Source organism: Temnothorax nylanderi, unplaced genomic scaffold, assembly GCF_030848795.1.
Source record: "Temnothorax nylanderi isolate EJ_2023f unplaced genomic scaffold, tnyl_v1.0 TNYL_tig0601_pilon, whole genome shotgun sequence".
Lineage (NCBI taxonomy): Eukaryota > Metazoa > Arthropoda > Insecta > Hymenoptera > Formicidae > Temnothorax > Temnothorax nylanderi.
Genome location: NW_027249663.1, coordinates 49,895 through 65,180, shown reverse-complemented (window position 1 = coordinate 65,180; position 15,286 = coordinate 49,895).

The window sequence follows — 15,286 nt, the reverse complement described above, 5'->3', positions numbered from 1 at the left end:
TAAATAGCTTGTTTCGTACCGTACGGCTACGAGTCGGGCGGTTTGTTAGAGATACAGTTGCATTAATTCTGATCCACCGCGCGTCGACACGGTACGATAATTCTGAGTAAGTCCGCGGTGACAGCACCTGCCGGGCACTCGTGAACTTGATTCCCCCTCCATGTAAGATACTATCTGTTCATACGAAATTCGGCAGAACTGCCTCGTGCCTCGTCGCGGATAGATTATAATCCCGACTGTTCTCATTAGCGAATCGAAGACTCCAGCATTTGACTCGAAGTCCAAAAGTGTACGCAATCATCAGCTGAAATAAAGTCAACGTGTTCTCCATCAGTCAAAGTGTGCTCCATTTATTTATCCGGAGGATTACCTCGCCGTGTCTGAACAAAATATTATTAAATATTTTATATTTTATATTAAAAATGCCATATGACAAAATTTGGAATATCAGAAAATTCTTAATAAAAGAGAAAAAATGCAATAATTATATAATATGTGTCTTTATTTCAGCTATACGCCAAGAAAGGACTTGGTTTACAATTCGACTTAACTCACACATCCATCCACACATCAAACAACATTCTTCTTTACAAACAAGCCGCAATACATTATTATTTACATTATTATTATTTACAACCGTTATCTTTTTTGTAGTATTCCTCTCTCCTTTTCCATAATCTATTTAGCACCTTTCCTTTTTCCATTCTAAATTTGTCATTGCATATATTCTCTAATCGTTCTCCGTTATTTCTACCTAAATTCTCAAACCACATACTTGTGATGTTGCACTCGCTTATATAATGCTCTAAATTGTCCCTACCTGACTTGCAGAATCTACACTTCGTATCTTCTTCGTCAAGCCAGTATTTATTTGCGTCCTCGAAATTGCCGCACCTTAATTTTACCATCGCTCTAATCTCGTCTCCTGTTTTTACTTTATCCAAGTTCGCTTTTAATAAATAACTCGGTGTTTTGTTGCTCGCCTCTATCTCTTTGTACCTTGTATTATACCTTGCCTCTATTTTTTACTGTTTATTATTTGCCCTTGAATATCCTGTTCCCTTATTCTTACTAAGCCTTCAGTATTTTTACCTTCATAATTTAATTTTTTTATTACTTCAGAGCTCCAACCATTGTTATTATAAAACCTTTCTCGTTCCAAATTATATAAATCCTTTTTCTTTTTATCCCTTGTGTCCTTTTCATCCCAACATGCCTTTACTAAACTTCCATCTTTTTTCCCTCTGCTTCTTTTCTCGAACCTCATGGCTCTTATACCCCAACAGATTTTAAGTTTCTCTAATCCTAGTTCCCTTAGTATTACATACCTCGGTGTGCAAAAATCTAGTCTAAATATCCATCTTACATAATCCAACATGACTTTCTCCAACTCCTTTTTTTCACTCCACCCCCATATCTCTGCTCCGTATTCCATCACACTTTTCACTAGGTACTTAAAAAGCGTCCATCTCCTACTAAAATCATCTTTACATAATCTTTCTCCTAAACCCCAGACCCTATTTGCAGCGATCCTTCCTTTTCTTTTCTTTTATATGATCGACATAATTACCTTTCCTATTAAACGTGAAACCCAGATATTTAAACATTTCTACTTCCTCTATTATTTTTTCGCCCCATTTCCATGTCATTCTGCCTTTTTTACCTTTACTATTAAATACCAACACTTTAGTTTTTTCTGTATTTAATTCTAGTTTCCTTTCTTTTAAAAATCTTTTTAACATGCTCATCATATCTAGTAAAGCCTCTCTATTTTTTGCTACCAAAACCATATCATCCGCGTATGCTAATGACCACACTCTCACTCCTCCAAGCTCCACTCCTCCTATACCACGCTTTTCTAAAACTTTATCAATGTCCGCATTGTATAAATTGAACAGAGCGGGACTCATCACACAGCCCTGCCTTACACCTTTCTTCGTCTTGAAGCACCTTGTGAACCTATCCCTCGTTCGTATTGTCACCTCCGTCTCTTTGTAAATTTCTTTTATCCTGTTTATTAAACTGCGATCTACTCCTTTCTCTTCCATTATCTTCCATAAAATTCCTCTGTCAACGTTGTCGAATGCTGCCCTTAGATCCACAAATATTGCGAAAATCTTGTCTTTCCCAATTGCCATACCTTTCTCCTTTTTCCTTTGCACTATATGGTTCAAGATAAATATGTTATCCATCGTAGACCTCCCTTTCCTAAAGCCGGCTTGGCTGTCAGTTATCATCCCTTTCATTTCCATTATTTCCTCCAATCTGTTCCTTAGAATTTCCGCATATACCTTGTATGCAGTGCACAGCAGAGAGATCCCCCTATAGTTGTCTGTTCTCTCCTTATCCCCCCTTTTATATAGGGGGACAACTATACTTGTTCGCCATTCGGTCGGAATTTTACCTTCCTTCCAAATGAGCTTCAACAGATCAGTTAGAGCCCTTTTCACCGCTGCGCCACCATACAGCCATGCTTCCATTGGGATTCCATCGACACCTGCAACTTTGCCTAACTTCATGTTCCTGACTGCCCTCACTATCTCCTCTTCTTGCAACTCCATTTCTATATCTTGAACCTGTTCCTCATTTCTTTCTTCTGTTCCCATGTCACGCACCTCCAACGCCTCATCCCTTCCCTCCATCTCGGTCCCACCTAACAACTCCATGAAGTAACTTCTCCAGTTCTCTTTCGGAATATTATTCTCTTTCCATTCTTTCTTCTTTCTTCGACTGTTTATGTAATTCCAAATTTTCTTTTCGTCCTTCAGTTTTCTTAATTCCTCTTCTTCCCTCTCTCTCTTCTCCATCCTTTTCTTCTCTAACCACCCCTTCAGGCATTTCTTACCTTCCAAATAGTCTTCCTTACTTCCCTTTCCACTTCTCCATCTTCTGTACTTTCTTTTCACCTCCCTCTTCTTTCTGGTATAACTCCTATCCCACCAATCTTTGTGCCCTATTTTCCTTCTCTTCTTTATCTTGATTTCCTTATAAACTAAGGCTCCAAGGATCCAGTTTTTGATTTTCTCCCATTTCCTATCCACCGACTCTATTTCCTGGTCCTCGTTTTCATTCCATGCCTCCGTCCTCTCCTTGTATAATTTCCTTGCCTCTTCGTTCCAACATATGATCTTCTTTGACATATTCTGTTCCTCTTCTTCCTCTTCTGTCCACCCCTCCATTTGTCTCGTATTCTCCTCTTCCTCCAGTAACAAGGTCAGAGGCAGATGATCCGAGTCCACCCTGTCCCTTATTCTAAATTCCAACACTCGCTCTTACGCACTATCGTTTACAATTGCATAATCAATTACCGAGCCTCTCGCACCCACATACGTATATTCCCCATCCCAATCCCCCTCTGTACATCCATTCAAAAAATACCATCCTTTTTCATTTATCATATCCACAAAACTTCTACCGTCATCTCCTATGACTTTATCTTTACTCTCCTTTTCAAAGTCACACTCCTCGTCCCTACAACCTCCTAAGTTTCCTATTCTAATATTAAAATCGCCTCCTATAATAATATCCTCTCCTTCGCATCCTTCGCATTGCTCTGTTATTTTCGCCATTATCTCTTCAACATCTTTCTTTGCTCCTACATTATATACTGTAAAAATATTTAGACCTTTTTCCTCTTTTACTATTCTCGTTCGCGCAATTCTTTCTGTAATCAATACACTTTCATAATTCTCCACTTCCGCCACACAGTCTTTTCTAATACCTATTAGTAAACCTCCCTTCGCCCTACCCTTCTTCCTTTCCCTTACCGCGTTAATGTTTTTCCAGTTGTGCGTTTCCGGCAGTCTACCCTTAATTCTATCCCATCCCTTTTCTTCTAACCATGTTTCACATAACCCTATAAAATCGAAACCTACTATGTAATTCCAGAAATCTTTGTCCTGCCTCTCAATACCCGCAACATTCCAAAAAATTATCTTTCGCCTATTTTCATTCTTCTGTTGCTTCGCTTTTCCGACCTCCTTTCGTGTTGTTCGCCTGTTGTTCTCTTGAATGCCATAATTTGCTGGTACTCTTCTCCTAACTTGGCAGCCATCTAAAAATTTTCCTTTTCTATTAGCTTATTTTCTACCTCGCTCCATACGTACTTCCTACCTTGCACCTCTAGCTTCCTATAACCTATTTTCACCCATTTTCCTTCTGTTTTCTCTTTCCATGCCCTTTCTTTTATCCGTCTTTGCACTTCTCTGTCCTCAAAGGTCAGGTCGTGATCAATGAAAATTTTCTTACTTTCCAGCTTCTTCTCCTTCATGATGTTATCCTTCGATTCCCAGCAGTCCATTTCAACTATTACTATCTCTCTTCCTACCCTGCCTGTTGACCGCATCTTCTTTACTCCCGCTTTTGCACCGAACTCCCTCTCAAGAAACGTCTCCGCTGTGTCCATTAAGCTCTTGTTTTCCTCTTTATGTAATCCTCTGATCACTAGATTATTTTTCTTTTCCTTCCTTTCCTTCATATTTCTTTCTCTCTTCCTAACTATCTCCGCCACCTTTTCCACAATCTCCTCCATTTTGCCGCCGGTCGCCTCATCCGTTGTGTTTTCACTTCTTCGTTCGATCTTTGATAGTCTCTCTTCTATCTTATCCATCCTTTCCGCTTCCTTTTCTTCTTTTTTTCTCCAACCCTCTTCTAAGACGTTCATCCTCTCTCTCATCTCTCTCATCTCGTCCCTCATGTCCCTCATCTCGTCTCTAATCTCTCTCAAGATTGCTAATAGCGAACCGTCCTCTTCATCCTTCTTTGTTGCTGACAGAACTCCCTCTTCTCTCTTCTCACCTACAGCGCCGACTCCTTCCTTCGATTTGCCCATTCCTGGTGGCGTTCTCACAGTCTTGTTATCTCTCTTGAAAATTTCCTTCGCACGTTGTTCGTTTTCCTCTCTTTTCCTCTTAGCTTTCGCTAACTCGCATGCCGTGCTGTTATCACTCGTCATAAACTCCAGTATGCTGACCGAGCTCGATCTTTCTCTCATTCTTAACTCATCCTTTGTAAGTCTTCCTTTTCCTCTTTTTTTTTCTTTTGGTGTGGCAAAAATTTCTTTACTCGTTTTCTCACTGCTTGAACTATCCAAAATTGTAGCCGAATTATCATCTTTATTCCTTATTGCTGCTTTCTCGCTCTCGTCTGCTTCTCCCTCCATCCTGTACGTCCCACGTTCACGCTCACCTTCTAGTCAATCTCCTTAACCGCTGCCTCTATGCCTAGACTGTTCCGTCTAGTGACGCTACCTACTCTATGCGTGACGCAAATCTCGCTCCCTTTTGGAACGCACCGCGTTATTTTCCCGCCTTCTCTCACCTAACCTCTCCCTCTCTCTACAACATTTAGCGCTCTTTTCCTTCACTAATTAATATTTCCCTGCTACTTCTATTATCCTATCCTAAATTTAAGATCTTCTTCCTACCTTTCTACCGGTTTAACGCCTACCTCGACTCCTGTTTCCCTCTAAACTCTCGCCTAATTTATCCGCAACTCTCACACGCATGCACAACACACTCGCTCCACTAACCAAGTCCGCAATAATTACATTATAATAAATTTAATTTTTTATAAGTTCTAAAGTCTGTCAGCAACTTTTCGGAAATATTACAAATGCAATGTTGTATGTGAAACATTCAAAAATATAACGCGTGCAATGCAAACGTAATAATAGTTTTATCATGTATCAGAAATGTTTCTAAACCATTACATCTGCAATATTTCTCCCGCAATATTGTAGAAAATTTACTGCCTGCAATTCAATTTTTCATTACCGACGCAATCTTTCAGAAATTTTTCACAAATATTTTAAATGCAATGTTGCGTTGATATGTTACAGAAATATTATTCGTGCAAAGTAAACGTAATAATACTTTTATAATGCTTTAGAAATGTTTCTAAAATATTGCATCTGCTACATTTTTTTTGCAATATTACAGAAACTTATAAATATTGTAAACAACTTTCTGAAAGATTTCAGACATACTGTTAATGCAATATTACAAAAAACATGGTGCATGTACATTTTTGAAATATTTTAGATGCATAGTTAGAAATGAAATGTTAATGAAATATTTCTGCATTATTTCCGAATATTTCAATATTTCAGCAACATAACATGCCGAGTGGGCCGGTATCTAAAAAATTGTAGAAGTAGATGCGTGTACAAAAAAATAGATGTGGAATCGATTGTATTTCGTTTGTAGATTATTGTAGTGCATTCATTTTCGTTTGTTAGTCCATAATTATATTTTAATTAAATATTTAAAGTGTCAGTCGCGCGTCGGCTAACATCATATGATACATGAACATATTATAAAATAAAAAAAGCTCGTTTGTAGTTAATTGTATTTTGTTTGTAGAGCTTTGTAGTAAAGTTAAAAAGTGTTGTAGTCTCTTTAAATTGTTTATAATTAATAAATACATTTGTCGAACTGAGCTATCCGACAATCAATTAACGATAGCTGTTGCCCTCTGCTACATAGTTCAACAAATGTATTTATTAATTATAAACAATTTAAAAGAGACTACAAAACTACAAACAAAATACAATTAACTACAAACGAACTTCTTTTATTTTATAATATGTTGATGTATCATATGATGTTAGCCGACGACTGACACTTTAAATATTTAATAAAAATTAATTATAAACTAACAAACGAAAATCTACAAACAAAATACAATCGATTTCACACCTAATTTAAAAAAAAGTGTCAGTCGGCTAATATCATTACAAATTCCTGCCTCTTGTTAGAGGTCAATACGGTCCGTTCGTTCCGAATTACGCAAGAAGCGCATAGACCGCATAAACGCATCAGACGTATCAACTGCCTCAAGTCGAAATAGAAGCAGTCAATGCGCTGGGAGGAGTGCTAAGAATTCAGTACGGTTAGTACAATCTAGGGAATTCTCTGCGCTACCAAAGCGCTTCCAATGCGCGCATTGATTAAATCGGAACGACTTTCTATACAGTCTATGCGCTTCATGCGTAACTCGGAACGGACCCTATGGCTGAGTTTCCACTGAGCGCGTCACGCGTCGCGTCATGTGTCGTTAACCAATCTGAATATCCCGTCACAAATAATGTAATAAAATACGATGTTTTGATTGGTCGTGACGGATGACGCGACGCGTGACGCGCTCAGTGGAAACTCAGCCTATGTATCTGAACAATTGAGATACGGTTATCGTATCTGAAAGACGGTATTGCAAAAACTCCCTATTCAGGACATCCAAAGGCACACGACACAAGTTAATGGCGTTTACTTCAGGGTAGCGATCATGTAACTTTTCCCCTAGGACGAAGCGTGAAAAGTGAAAAGTTTATCTCTTTCTATTCAACACTAATAGAAAGAGATAGTTACATGAAACTTTTCACTTTTCACGTTTCCGCTCTAGGGAAAAAGTTACATGATCGCTACCCTGGGGATCGATCATGTATCTTTTCCCCTAGGACGGAAACGTGAAAAGTGAAAAGTTTATCTCTTTCTATTCAACACCAATAGAAAGAGATAGTTACATGAAACTTTTCACTTTTCACGTTTCTGCTCTAGGGAAAAAGTTACACGATCGCTACCCAGGGGGTCGATTGTGTATCTTGAAATGAGGTGAAAATTACAAAAGTGAGGAAATTTACTAGCGTATCTACGATTTTATTTGTCGAAATCTAGTAAAATCTGTTCACTTTTGTAATTTTCACCTCGTTTCAAGATACACAATCGACTCCCAGGAGGTTGATTCTAGGGGTCGATTCTGTATCTTGAGACAAGGTGAAAATTACAAAAGTGAGGAAATTCACTAGAGAATCTACAATTTCATTTGTCGAAATCTAGTAAATCTGTTCACACTTTTGTAATTTTCACCTCGTCTCAAAAATACAGAATCGACCTCCAGGGGGTTGATTCTGTATCTTGGGACGAGGTGAAAATTACAAAAGTGAGGAAATTCACTAGAGAATCTACAATTTTATTTGTCGAAATCTAGTAAATCTGTTCACTTTTGTAATTTTCACCTCGTCTCAAAATACAGAATCGACCTCCAGATGATTTTCCCCCTATACCCAGATATAGGTATAGGTAACAGCACTGAACAGCACAGATTAATGTATTTTTGTTTAAGGCTGAAGTCACATATATGGGATGTATTTTCCGCGTAAGGGTGCGGTTACATGGGCTGATATTTTCCGCGTAACAGAAAACGCGGAATGTCTCTGATTGGTTATGGCTTCTGCCCACAGGACGCGGAAACGCTTGCCGTGCGGAAAGAAGCGACGCGGTAGCCAATCAACATGTCGCTTTTCCGTAAGAACCAATAGTTTATTGGCTACCGCGTCGCTTCTTGCCGCGCGGCAAACGTTTCCGCGTCCTGTGGGCAGAAGCCATTACGCGATACGCGTTACGCGGAAAATATCAGCCCATGTAACCGCACCCTTAGGGTGCGTCGTAATTTATTGGTTACGCAATACGCGTTACGCGGAAAAAATGGCTCATGTGAACTAAGGACATTCAATTCCGCGTAACAGAAAACGCGGAATGTCTCTGATTGGTTACGCGATACGCGTTACGCGGAAAATATCAGCCCATGTAACCGCACCCTAACGCGTAACCGCGTAACCAATTAGAAGCGTTTCGCATTTTCGGTTACGCATATTCGCGCTTCTGATTGGTTACACGATACGCATTACGCGGAAAATATCAGTCCATGTGACCGCACCCTAAAGAGGCTCTACAGGTACACTGCTATTCAATAATGCCTGGATGTGAGTTTTTACCATGATTTATCCCATCTATGCAAAATGTGATGTTTAAGGTTGTAGACTGCTAGAATGTATGGACATGGTGGAGTGAGACATTCCGGAGGATGCGCAGTCGTCCGAAAGTGGTGGGGAGTAGTCAACCAATCAGATTTTACCCATTCTGCAAATCCACCATGATCATATGATTGATATATATGTATTTAATGCTCAGCTGTACTCAGCGATATATAGTGTTATATAGTTTATTATTATTTCGGACATCATGCCGAAATGTTTTGTAAACAATTGTAAAAATCGGACGTCTCATGTCTTCAATAAAAAAGTAGTATTTTATACATTTCCCCAAGATCCGGATTTGCGATCGAAATGGTTGGAAGCTTGTCAAAAAAATAAGGAATACAAAGATAAAAATGGTAATTAAAATATGTTATTATATCGCTATTATTATTATTAAATTATATAATTATTATTATTAAATTATGTTATATAACCTCATAACCTAACGCTTATAACCTAAATTTCTTAATACAATAATTTTTATTAAAATTACTTTCAGAAAAAATATGCGAGGTACATTTTCAGTCAAACTGCTTCGAGGAACGAATGACCAAACCGCGTTCCGAAGGTATTGAACCACATGTAAAACGTCGCCTCAAAAAAGGATTGATACCAACAGAATTTCTCAATTTACCAAATGATAGACACAAGCGATTGTGGCTACGGTCAACGTGACGCTACAAATGCTTCGAAGCATTCCTCTTTTCTTTTCTTTCAATGAAGAAAGAAAGAGAAGAAGAACGCTCCAAAGCATTTATAGCGTCACGTTGACCGTAGCCTGTATCCATTTGAGAAATCTTATGACAGTAATGGTGTAGAACCTTCACAGAAATCAGTTCGGTAAGAATGAAAAATTGATTTCGATTTACAATACAAAATATATTTTAATATGAGATTGAAAAATACAGTTCGATGTAGCATTTAAAAATAGAGCTCGAAACCTGAGTTCGACTTTGTTTTAGATTCGAATTTCAATTAGAGATGGAAACTTGAATTAGACATTAGATTTTTATATAGAAGTTAAATCTAGATTTTAATGTAACATTCTTATAATTAGATTTTAATGTATAATTCAAAGCTCAAGTTTCCTGTAGAATTACAAAATATACTTTGATGTAAAGTTCGAAGCTTGAATGCGATGTACTTTTGAATCCAAGATTGACATTGAGTTGGAAACTTCCCAATCAGAAGTGACAAGTCGAAAAGTCGGCTATTAGACGGCTATGTCGTCTATGATTTTATAGAGGTCTAATTTGAAGGACACAAAAACGTATAATCGACCTAATTTTAGACGTCTATATCAACCGGTCCTTTGGTTGAAAAGTCGTTGATTCGCCGTCTTTTCAACTGATGATTTCTGACTGGGTTGAGTTTGAAAGTTGATTTTGATGTAAAATTCTATTGACATATATTTCACATACCATAACAGTGCATTTTTTGTAACGTTTACAGTTCCGGAATACCAACTTATGCAGAACTTATTGGTTGTACAAAGAATAGTATTGAAAAAGACGCTATCCCGGAACCTACTCCATACACGATATCGGATATCATCACTGATCCCTGTGCTGTAAATGCAAGTACAACGGAAGAGCATGCACCAATGGAAATTATCAACTCTGGACAAGAGTATGTATCATTTCGATTATTATGCTGCTCTTTAATGACAGATATCGCAGAAATTTTTTTTTTAGTAAATCTGTTTTTAATTTTCTTTACTTAAAAACTACATCAACAGTAATTATTGTATAAATTTCATAATATTATCTTCACATTTGTGTAAGATATAAACATTAAAACATTAACAATATTATAATATTTGTTGATACAAAACATCCCTTGTGTTTCAAATTTATTTTATATGACAATTGTAACAAATTTTTATTATATTATTTCATTTATTGTACAATACTTTTTAGAACTGTACGAGAAGCTGACCAGGAAAGGAACCCAGAGAACATTAAACTTCTTTTGGCGCTGGTGAAGGAACTGAAAGAGGAAAATACGCAGCTTGCAAGCAACAATATGCAGCTTCAGGCAAACTTGAAAGAAAAATGCAACACAATTAAAGACATGAAGCAAGATATAAGCAAAAATATGCAGTTTCAGACAAAGTTGAAAGAAAAATGCAACACGATTAAAGACCTGGAACAAAATATCCATAAGTCTGGAGAAAAGATCGCGGCTGACATACTTCATACTGTATTTACACCAGGGCAAGTGAAGAAAATTGTATCCGCGAAAAGTCACATAAAATGGACAATCGAAGATATTACCTCAGCTATTGCCCTTCGGTCTGTAAGTGCTACGGCTTACAATTATTTGCGCAAAGTTCAGAAAATTCCTTTACCTTGTGTCACAACTCTCCGAAACTGGGTTGCTAATTTTAAGGTAAAGCCTGGAATTCTGCACGAAGCACTAAAAATAATGGAAATAAAAGGAAAGAATTTAACAACTGCACAAAAACTTGCAGTATTAACTTTTGATGAAATTTATATTTCTAACAAAGTTGATTTAGAACGTCGAGAACAACAAATTTATGGACCACACAAGACGTGTCAAGTGGTAATGATTCGTGGTTTATTTTCGAAATGGAAACAGCCGATCTTTTATGAATATTCCAAACCCATGACCAAAGACGTTCTATTTGAAATAATTGAAGCACTCTATAAAATTGAGTATATAGTAGTGGCCACGACAAGTGACCCAGTAAACAATTTGTCAGCAAATTGTAACCAAATTGACACCAAATACGCGCAAAACTTGTCGACAAATTCGGTGCGATCTGTGTCTGCAATACGCTTGTGTTTTGCTAGCAAAGCTTGTGTACATGACTTGACACCAAATTGACGCCAAATATCGAGCAAAACAGGGCAGCAAAAGTTCAACGGCAAATTTGCGCCATATTGTGAACAAGGCTTGCCAACAGAAGCTTGACAGCAAATTTGTGCCAAATTGCGAGCAAATCTTGACGAAAGAACTTGACGCCAAATTGACACCAAATACCGAGCAAATCTTGATGACACAGCTTGACGCCAAATTGCAGCAAGTTACGTAGCCATTAATAAATACTAAAATATTTTTTTTTAGGAAAAATTAAAAGCATTAAATTATAAAAAAGCATATAATTTGTTATTGATTTACAATAAATTATTTTATACATATGTTACATATGTTAAAAGAAATCTTTATATTTATAAAACATTATAAGACATTTATAAAATCTAACGGTGGCAATAAAATAATTAATTATATATTAATTACAGTAAATGTTATACAATGTGAATTTACTGACATATGCAAACATTTAACTTTGTCAACAGCACATACAATATTTGTAAACACTCGAGAATCTTATATAATGCCTGGAACACATACTCCGTGCGCAGATAATGCATTGGCCGGTATAAGAAGGATTTATAGAATCTTACTGAAAACACGAGTATAATTTCTATGAAAATGCATCTAAAACAATATTCTTATAAGCCTAATACTACTAACTTTCCTTTCTTTAATCATACAATAATAACTACCGTGCATATTTAAACAACTAGTTCAAACTTGAAACACGATTTATTATTTGCAAGAATGCAAAATTGAAATAAACAAATGTTCACAATGTGCATAGTTCGTCGATTACGATGGAATAATGCAGTACTGTTGTCAGAAAGAAATAACAAAAGAATAATATACATCATTTAGGTGCAAGCAACCGAAGTGAATTTTGTAGTGTTTGATGTAATAGAAATTAATATACAGCAGAAAAAAACTGTTCAAACAAAACTTTTAAACCGTTTAAACAAAACTTTTGAACTATTCAAACAAAACTTTAAACTTTTACAAATAAAAAAATACACGATATTTCATCAACAGTTCCAAGATCATTTTGAGAAATATTTTAATCAAAGAAAGAATATGTAAAATTTTTAATATTGCAAGAATATAATAGTTATAAAACTAAAGCATTTCCCTTGTATTTTAAATTGTTTTAAATTGTTTCTATTTCAAACTAATATTACAATTTTGCCTTAATCAGATTCAAACGGCAAGTAGAATGAAACATTTTATTACATAATATTACATATTCTTTATACTCTTATAACTCTTCTTTAAGACTATAAGAGTATAACTCTTTATACTCTTATAACTCTTCTTTATAACTCTTATTTTCACGAAACATTTCGAATATTTTTTATTCTCATCACTATTCTCGCAGTTTTCAGAATTATCATCGTTGTCATCTGAATGAGCCTCGTTATTGTTGCCGGTGTGTCTGTTAATGTTAAATATATCTCTATAATTATCGTTATTTTCGAAATCAAAGTGTTCAGAGTACTCAAAATGATCAGAATTATTAGAAAATTCAGAATGGTGAGAAAGTTCAGAATGATGAAAAAGTTAAGAATAATGAGAAAGTTCAGATTCTTTTTGATTATGAAGAAAATCTGGTATTACGGAACTTTGGCTTTTAACGGAAGCATGTGTTTGCTGAATATGCGACTGATCGAATTCAATTAAAGAATCTGTTGAATTGAGTTCTTCTACAACTTCAACATTCACTTTCTGCCTTTTAACTTTCTTAGAAAGCTTATGAAACGGTGTTTTTTGGCATGTTCTAAAATAAACTGCAAATAAATTTAAATGTTATGTTTACATAAAATACATAGATTTCAAAATATATACTATCTTTACTCTTTAAAAACATTTATTTTTTCAGATTTTCTACTGCACAATCACTATAACAAATGGAATGTTAATGGAAAAAAATATAACTAAATTAATTAAACTAACAGTACAAAATAAACTTATAGGATGGAAGGCTGGCTGATTTTCTCGAGTTATAAAAAGGTCATCAATTTAAATTTAAAAACAAAATCTCGTTTAATTAAACAAATTTTAAATACAATTAACGTTTTACGTTTCGACTTTATATACTTAGTCTTCTTCAGAAACCTGATACATAAGAGATAATACATAAAAAATAATTAAAAAATAAAAAGAAATAAAATTGCTACAGATAAAAAGGATAGAGAACAAAGCCGCATACTTTGGACTGACTTGCCAGAAATGTAGCTAAGATCTACACTATGACATAGTATAGACCTTAGCCACAATTAATGTATATACGAGTTGTCAAAAATAGAATGAAATAAGTCAAGTAATAAAATTGTTACTATTATCTATACTGTTGTTATTATTATCAAACGATATTATTTATTATTTGACAGTGTAAAATTGTAATGCATATATTAAAATTACATTAGGGCTAGAATATAAACCAGACCCACAAGAATGAGAGCAATTCCAAGATCTCAAGACGAGAATTAACCAGATCTTACAGGACGGAATTAAGGAGTCTGGATTACTGATTGAAATCAAAGTAAGAAAAGAAAAGAAAAAAAAGAAAAAAAAGAGAGGGGGGGCCTCTGCTTTTGTCTACGAGATCAATTCTAGGGCTAGAATATAAACCAGAGCCACAAGAATGAGAGCAATTCCAGATCTTAAGACGAGAATTAACCTTGCAGAGCCCCTTGTACTACCACGATCAATGTCGATCTTCCAATATGGCGTCCCAAATGAGAATATCGGAAGGGCCCTGCTCGCTGGACCGGACTCCTCGCCTCAATCCTCCCTCACAAGCTCTCCTTTTCCTGGCGGTGAGCTCTCCTTGGGAAGTCGAATCTCGCTCGGTTGGTCTCCAGAATACGTGCCGCTTAGCTCAATCAGTTACGAAAGAAGGAAAACGTACTCGTCTCGTCCGAAGAAACGCAGCAAGAGCGGCCATGACACTAAACAAGAGCGAGGAAGGAGGTGGGGGCGCGTTGAAAGTGGCGACTCACGTGTCGCGCCATCTGAATGAAACGCCCTAAACATCGCTTGGTATTTGGCGTCAATTTGTTCTTAAGTTTTGTTACCAAAATTTGCTCAATATTTGGCATCAATTTGGCGTTAGGTTTAGTCAACAAACTTTAACAGCAATTTGGTGCCAATTTGTTATCAGGTAGTTGCTAAGCTTTGCTCGGTATTTGGCGTCAATTTGTTCTCAAGCTTTGTCACCAAAATTTGCTCAATATTTGGCATTAATTTGGTGTTAGGTTTTGTCAACTAATTTTAGCGGCAATTTGATGCCAATTTGTTATCAGGTACTACTAAGCTTTGCTCGATATTTGGTATCAATTTGGCGTCAATTGTGTACGCATGTTTTGATACGTATTTGCTAGCAGTTTGTCGACAACATTTGATAAAACAAATTTTGATGCAAATTTGTACCATTTCTGAAATCAAAATTTGTAGCAAGTATTTGGCATTATTTGTTCGAACAGATTTGGCTATCTGGGGACATGGGCCCTACAAATATGAGTTTATGGAAACAATTAAATATAGGAATTACTACAAATGCAACAACTTCAAGATATGAAAGTAGAGAAAAGCAATGTTTTTTTTTACATCCAGCAGACAATTCTTTAAAAG